This window comes from Miniopterus natalensis, chromosome 4, assembly GCF_054644295.1.
Source record: "Miniopterus natalensis isolate mMinNat1 chromosome 4, mMinNat1.hap1, whole genome shotgun sequence".
In the NCBI taxonomy this organism is placed as follows: Eukaryota; Metazoa; Chordata; class Mammalia; order Chiroptera; family Miniopteridae; genus Miniopterus; species Miniopterus natalensis.
In genome coordinates, this window is record NC_142084.1 from 7,714,901 (window position 1) to 7,720,900 (window position 6,000).

Sequence of the window (6,000 nt, forward strand, 5' to 3'; positions counted from 1 at the left end):
GAGCACAAACATGCACCTGACAGATTGTTTCTGGAACCTGCCAAATGTATGCTAACAGCGGAGGACCCTGGTGCCAAAACCAGCTCAGCCTGAGCCCTGGTGGCTATCACCCTGGCTAATTGTTCCCCAGCATCTGTCAGGCTGGGCTTCTGGGAGGGTCGTGGTGGGCTGTTCCTTGCTTAGTGCTCCCCAGGAAAGGGGGATGGAGATGGAAATACAGACGATGAGTTCATTTCTACAGTGGCTTAGCTCATTCTTGACTTACCCAGTCTGAGTGCAAGAGCACAAGTATGAGCAAGGATTTCTGCCAGACAAGCAAGCATGTGTGCTGTGTGTGAGAAATGTGCACACGTGTTTATATCAGATTGCCAGGGCAGAGGGGTGTGTGGATCTTGCAGAGGGTATGTATGAGCACATGCATAGGGTTTAGGTATTGAAACTGACCTAGATCAATTAGGTCATACCCTATTATTGATTTCTTGTGAAATATCAGCCACCCCATATTTAGGTGATGGCCGTAGGTTTCCAACCCTACGCGTAGGCTGCCTGGCTAGATGAAAGCCAGTTTCAGACCTAATTCTGTCCTACCCAGGTTGTTTAGACAGATGCAGGGATGGTGATAGTCAGATAGTCTGGTCTGCAAGAGTCATGGAGCTTCTGTACTCAGTTCCTTGAGATGCTTCAAGCACACTTTGTATACAGGGTTCTTGTTAGAGCAGGCATGGCATTGTTCTAGAGGTGGACCCAGAGCACACAGCAACAGGCAGTCAGAATCCAGTGTCCTACAGGTCGGGGACATTTAAGAGTCTAGCTCACAGCAGCATTCCAGAAGGTGAGTTCTGTGCCCTCTTCATACACAGAGTGTAGCTCTAGAACACTGGAGCCAATCAAGACAGTTGACTACTATTGATTTTCACGATGAAAACCCATGGCTTTTGAATCAAGTGTCACAACTACCCTTTATGTCATCTAGCAACTGTGCTGAAGTATTGTAACATGTTACAGGTCACAGAAGATAGGGTGACTGGTGGAGGCCCTGTAGGGCCAGGTCTGGGGACTGAAAAATATTTTCAGTTTTTGTGTTTGTGTGTCTATCAGAGTTTGTAGAATAACAACATAGATATCTATATATCTGAAGAGATGTAACAACAGTTAATAGCTGCACATGGAGGGCGAGAGAGATGTTCTCTTTTGGCCACCAGTGCAGTGGGGTGACTTTGGATGTCATAATGCTGGTGTGAGTATGTGCGCATGTATGCATTTTTCTCTCCCATCCTTTGGGCAGCATAAGATCTCTGAGATCTTTGAGATCTCTGGGACTCTTAGAGCAATGACTGGCCTAACTTGGGTCCATCTGACTCCAACTATTAGTCCCAGATCCTTGTGAGCTGTAGAGCTGTGAGAACCCAGGTCTTTGCCAGCAGACTCACACCGCTACTCACTATCCAGAGAGGAGGTCACCTAGGGGCCTGCTTTTGGCCAGGCAATCCAGTGACCCAAGTCATCTGGCCTTGCAGGGACCATAGGGCAGGTTGGGCAAGCAGGCCAACGCCCACCACCTACCTACAGGTGCAACTTTTAAAAAAATATATATTTTTATTGATTTTAGAGGGGGAGAGAGAAAGAAACATCAATGAGAGTCATTGATCTGCTGCCTCCTGCAGCCCCCAGCTGAGGATCCAGCCGGCAACCTGGGCGTGTTCCCTGAACGGGGGAATCAAACCTGGATCTCCTGGATCTCAGGTCGATGCTCAAGCCCGGAGCCAGGGCAGCCCTGCAGCCGCCACTTTCTGGGCATTGCCGGGCTGGGGCTCCTGTCGGGCACCTGGGCTCTCACCCTCTCCCCGTGCCCTCAACTCCGCGAGCCCTTTGAGGGCCCTGGCAGAACCTGCTCCTCGAGTCCAAGGGCTGTCTCGTCCTGATTGCCTACAGGTGCGGTAGGGGCTGGGGGCCCCGCCCTGCCCCAGCCCGCGGCCCCGCGCTTCATGACGCTGAATTACTGTGATTTCCCCACCGCCGTCAGCCTCTGATTCCTCCCGACTCTCCCCCTACCCCGCCCCCCGCCCGGCCCACCCGAGGCCCCGCCCGGGTCCGCGCGCCCTCGCCGCTCCGGCGCGGCACCGACGCCTCCAGACGCCGCGGGCTGAGCGGCGGCGGCCCGACGGGCCCTTCGGGGCCAGGACGCCGGCCCGGTTCTGTTCGCCTGGTGTCTTCGCGGAGCCCGTCGCGGCGTCAACTAGTGGCAGGCGGGAGGCAGGCTTACTGTGGGCCCTATAGCTCAGGGGTTAGAGCACTGGTCTTGTAAACCAGGGGTCGCGAGTTCAAATCTCGCTGGGGCCTCGCTTGGGCTTTCGCTCCACATTTTTCTTAAACTGAGGGGCAGAAACGCGTGAGACGCGCAAACCAACCCGCGCCCCGGCTCCCTGGGAGGCCGGCCCCCGGCGGGGCTGCCGGCTCTTTGCCCCGCGGGTGTCAGCCGCCCGACGGCCCCGCGCTCGGCCGCTCGGTTCTGGAAGAGCCGCCCCCGCCGCGCCGGCCGTGGCCTTGTGAGCGCAGGTGCCACGGGCCCCGCTCCCCTTTGCGCCCCGCGATCCCTCGCGTGACTCCTGCGTGCACGACGGCGAGTTCGTGGAGACTCTTCCCGTACCGTTCCCGGGAGGGGCCGGGGCTCGCCCTCGCCTTCCTTTCTCCCCAGTTGCGTGGAGAACCCCTGGCCGCGCCCCTCCCGCCCCCTCGGGACCTGCTGTTTTAGTTGGAAGGGCGACTAAAGTCCCGGTGTCACTCCCCGCTGGCCCCCGCGGCCTGGCTCCTATAGAGAGGCGGCCTTCGGGTGCCGCAGGCATCTCAGGAGCCCCGGGCGCCGAAGTCGGGGAGGGAAGCGGGTGCCCCTGCTCCACGCACCCCGCCAACTCCATTCACCGCCTCCTCCCACAGCGACGCTGGTTTCCGTGAGTGGTTCCCTCCTCCGGTGCACCGGCCCGGGTTCTGTTTCCTCCCTCCCCTGAGGATATGTTTTTATTGATTTTAGAAATAGAGGGAGGGGAGGGGGAGGGGGAGAGAGGGAGAGAGAGAGACTGATCGGCTGCCTCCAGCACCGGCCCCTCCCGGAGATGTGCCCGGCCCGGGGATGGAACCTGCAGCCTTTGGGCGCACGGCACGGGAGGGCGCTCCAACCAGCTGTCACCTGGCCAGGGCCTTGGCTCCGTGTTCTAACCCCCAGCGGCGCTAGAGCGCTGCCTGGAGTCCGCGGTGTCCCCACGCGAGGCTGCGACTAGCTCAAGGCCACTCTGGCTGGAGAGACGGCTCCTGCGTCTGGGTGGCGCGGCGGGGCGCGGTCGCCTCTGCCAAGGCCTCCCCGTGGGTGCTGCCCGCGAAGGCCGCGGCGGATGGGCGCCCGAGACCCCCGACGCGCCTGGCTCTGCCCGTGGGGCCGCGCCCCGTCCATTGCTCGCTGGGGACTTAGGCTCATTTATACACTTGACTTTGTGAACAGCATGAACCAATAAATCAAAGCTCAAAGGTCAGCATGTATTAGCTGTGTGGGTTTTTTATTTGGTGTTTAAAAGAAAAACCTGAATGGTTAAAAAAGAAAGACTGGAAGCGAAATGTGACAAGTTTACAGCCTTTAGGTCCGGATGTGACGGATGTGGGCGTTTGTTTGCACTTTTCGTTAAATAATTCCATAGAGAAGAGAAGCTAATGCTTACGACGCGGGGGCGGGAGCCACCCCGGGCCGCGGGGCCGCCGAGAGCCGCGGAGCGCCCACCTGACCCTCCGCGCGCGGGAGGGGCGCGGCCCCCGAGGAGGCCGGAGCGGGCGCAGCGAGGGGCAGCTCCGAGGGCTGCGCGAGGGCGCGGGTGGTGGCAGTGGAACCAATGAGCACCCCTTCCCTCGGAGGAGGTAACCACCTCGCGTCCCCCACACTGTTTTGTAACAGCCAGCTGGAGACACAAAAATAAACCTTTGGGCCAGCTCTGTATTTTGTGAACTTTACAGCAGGGTGTCAGGATCGCTGTTTTACTCCTAAACAACCAGTGCAGTTAAGTTCTTTGGGAAGAGCTGGCCCGAGCCGAGGGATGGGGAGAGCGCCCGCGCAGCCTCTGGTTCTCCGGGTGCGGACGGCTCCAGGGCGGCCCCGGGGGCGCGGAGGCCCCGCACCCGCCTGGAGCCGCGGGCGCGCGCACCGCTGCCAGCCTCCCGGAGCGAGGCCCCGGGCCACCGCATTTCTGCCCTACACTTCCCTGCATTTCCTGAACACTTTGCAAATAAGTATGTGTTGTTTTTAAAATATTTTCATAAGATGATAAAGAAAAGTCCCCTCCCCTTTACCAGGCAGCCCATCTCAAGAGGCTACCCCCAGTTTCATTTCCCCTGTCGCGGCCGAGAACCCAGTTCGTCCCGCCTCCCGCCGAGCCCGGCGCCGGGTTCTCTCCAGGAGATCCCCCGCTCTCTCGGCCTCTGCGTCCTGTCCCTGGGCCTCCAGACTTGCGCTTTATGTGGGCTCCCTTGGGAGGGGCCTCCAGTCTCCAAAAGCGAAAGGATGCCCGTTTCTGGGCCTGAGTAGCCCGAGCAATCTGAGCGCATTCGGATTCTAGGGCGTCTCAGGGCGGCCGAGCGGGGCGGAGCGTTTGCTCTGCGGAGCTACGCGCCACTGAGTTAACCGCGAGCGCGGAGACGGCTGAGAGCGACAGGACGAGCCCGGGGAACTCCGGAACCCGAGGGGCTCCAATACACCAGAAACAGAGCTCCGCTCCCCTGGCGGTGCGATGACTACACAGAGAATCAGATTAAGGCCTACTGGGCGATGTAAGCTAGCAGCTGGCTCGTTGGTCTAGGGGTATGATTCTCGCTTTGGGTGCGAGAGGTCCCGGGTTCAAATCCCGGACGAGCCCATTCGTTTTCATACACAGCAAAATTTCTTGTGATATGGACAGTTTGGGTTCTGCACGGGGATCCAGAAGAGCAGCAGGAGAGCTGGGTGTCCGGAAGCAAAGCACGCAGAAGGGTGCGCAAGGGGCCCCGGAACCCGGAGTGGTCGTGGGAGGCCGAGCGCAGGACCCCCGCGTGCGATTCCGTCGGCCGTGGGGCCCATCCTTTTCGCCCTCACAGAATTGCAGGAGCCCCGGCTTCAGCAACGCCGTGGCCGCTGTGGGCTTTGGCAGCAGTTAATAATGGAACTGGGGGGCCCGCTTGCGGGTTTCCGTAGTGTAGTGGTTATCACGTTCGCCTAACACGCGAAAGGTCCCCGGTTCGAAACCGGGCGGAAACAGGCCTTGTAAGCGCCTCTCTTTTTCTCCTCGCCCCTGGAAATTTGTTCCGTTCCGTTAGGTTTGGAGCCCTACAGACTATCCAGGACTTCGCGTCTCCATCCCCGCCTGGCTGCAGCGATGTGCGGCCGCGCAGGGGAAGCGGCGTCACACCCTTCAGCCACCCGCGCCTGCGAAGGCCTTCCGCCCCCTAGCTGTTGGTCACGGTCCCCGCGCGCAGACCAGCCTCTAGCCGTGAGCGGAGCCCTATGGAGCGCGGGCAGCGCCTCCCGCTGGGCTTCAGCTGCACGTGGTCCTTCCTCTGCGGCCCAGAGGAAAAAACCCGAGGACGGACGGCGCTGCAGCAGCTCGGCGGCGGATCCGGCCCGCGCCTCCCCGGGACCTGAAGTCTCGGCCCAGCGCCTTAGCCGCGTGGCAACCCTGCCTCGTCGCTGGGGTCCGCCTGGGTGTCTCTTTCCAGGGTCCGCAACGTCGCCAGCAGCCTCAGGAAAATTTTTTGTATGGAATTTTAAACCAAATTAACCGAAAAAAGAAAGGAAGGAAAGAAAGAAACTGAAGAAGCTCATGTAAACATACTTGGGTAGTTGTCACAGCGCCTTCTAAAAAACTCCAGGTGACTTTAAAAGAGCCTTTGACTTTTATCCACAGACGGCCGGCGGTCTAAGTAATTACAGCAACCATTTAAAACGAGGGGCTGCACATCTGTAATATTTTAAACAAAAATAAAATTTAA

At 59.1% G+C, this 6,000-nt stretch overlaps 3 non-coding genes across 3 annotated transcripts; all 3 read left to right on the plus strand.

The window, feature by feature from the left end:
* The first annotated feature begins 2,267 nt into the window (after positions 1 to 2,267).
* Positions 2,268 to 2,340, plus strand: TRNAT-UGU (transfer RNA threonine (anticodon UGU)). The gene has a single exon. It is a non-coding gene; the product is annotated as a tRNA-Thr (tRNA).
* A 2,480-nt stretch (positions 2,341 to 4,820) lies between these two features.
* TRNAP-UGG (transfer RNA proline (anticodon UGG)) lies at positions 4,821 to 4,892 on the plus strand. The gene has a single exon. It is a non-coding gene; the product is annotated as a tRNA-Pro (tRNA).
* A 304-nt stretch (positions 4,893 to 5,196) lies between these two features.
* On the plus strand, positions 5,197 to 5,269 carry TRNAV-AAC (transfer RNA valine (anticodon AAC)). Its single transcript has one exon. It is a non-coding gene; the product is annotated as a tRNA-Val (tRNA).
* The last annotated feature ends 731 nt before the right edge of the window (positions 5,270 to 6,000 follow it).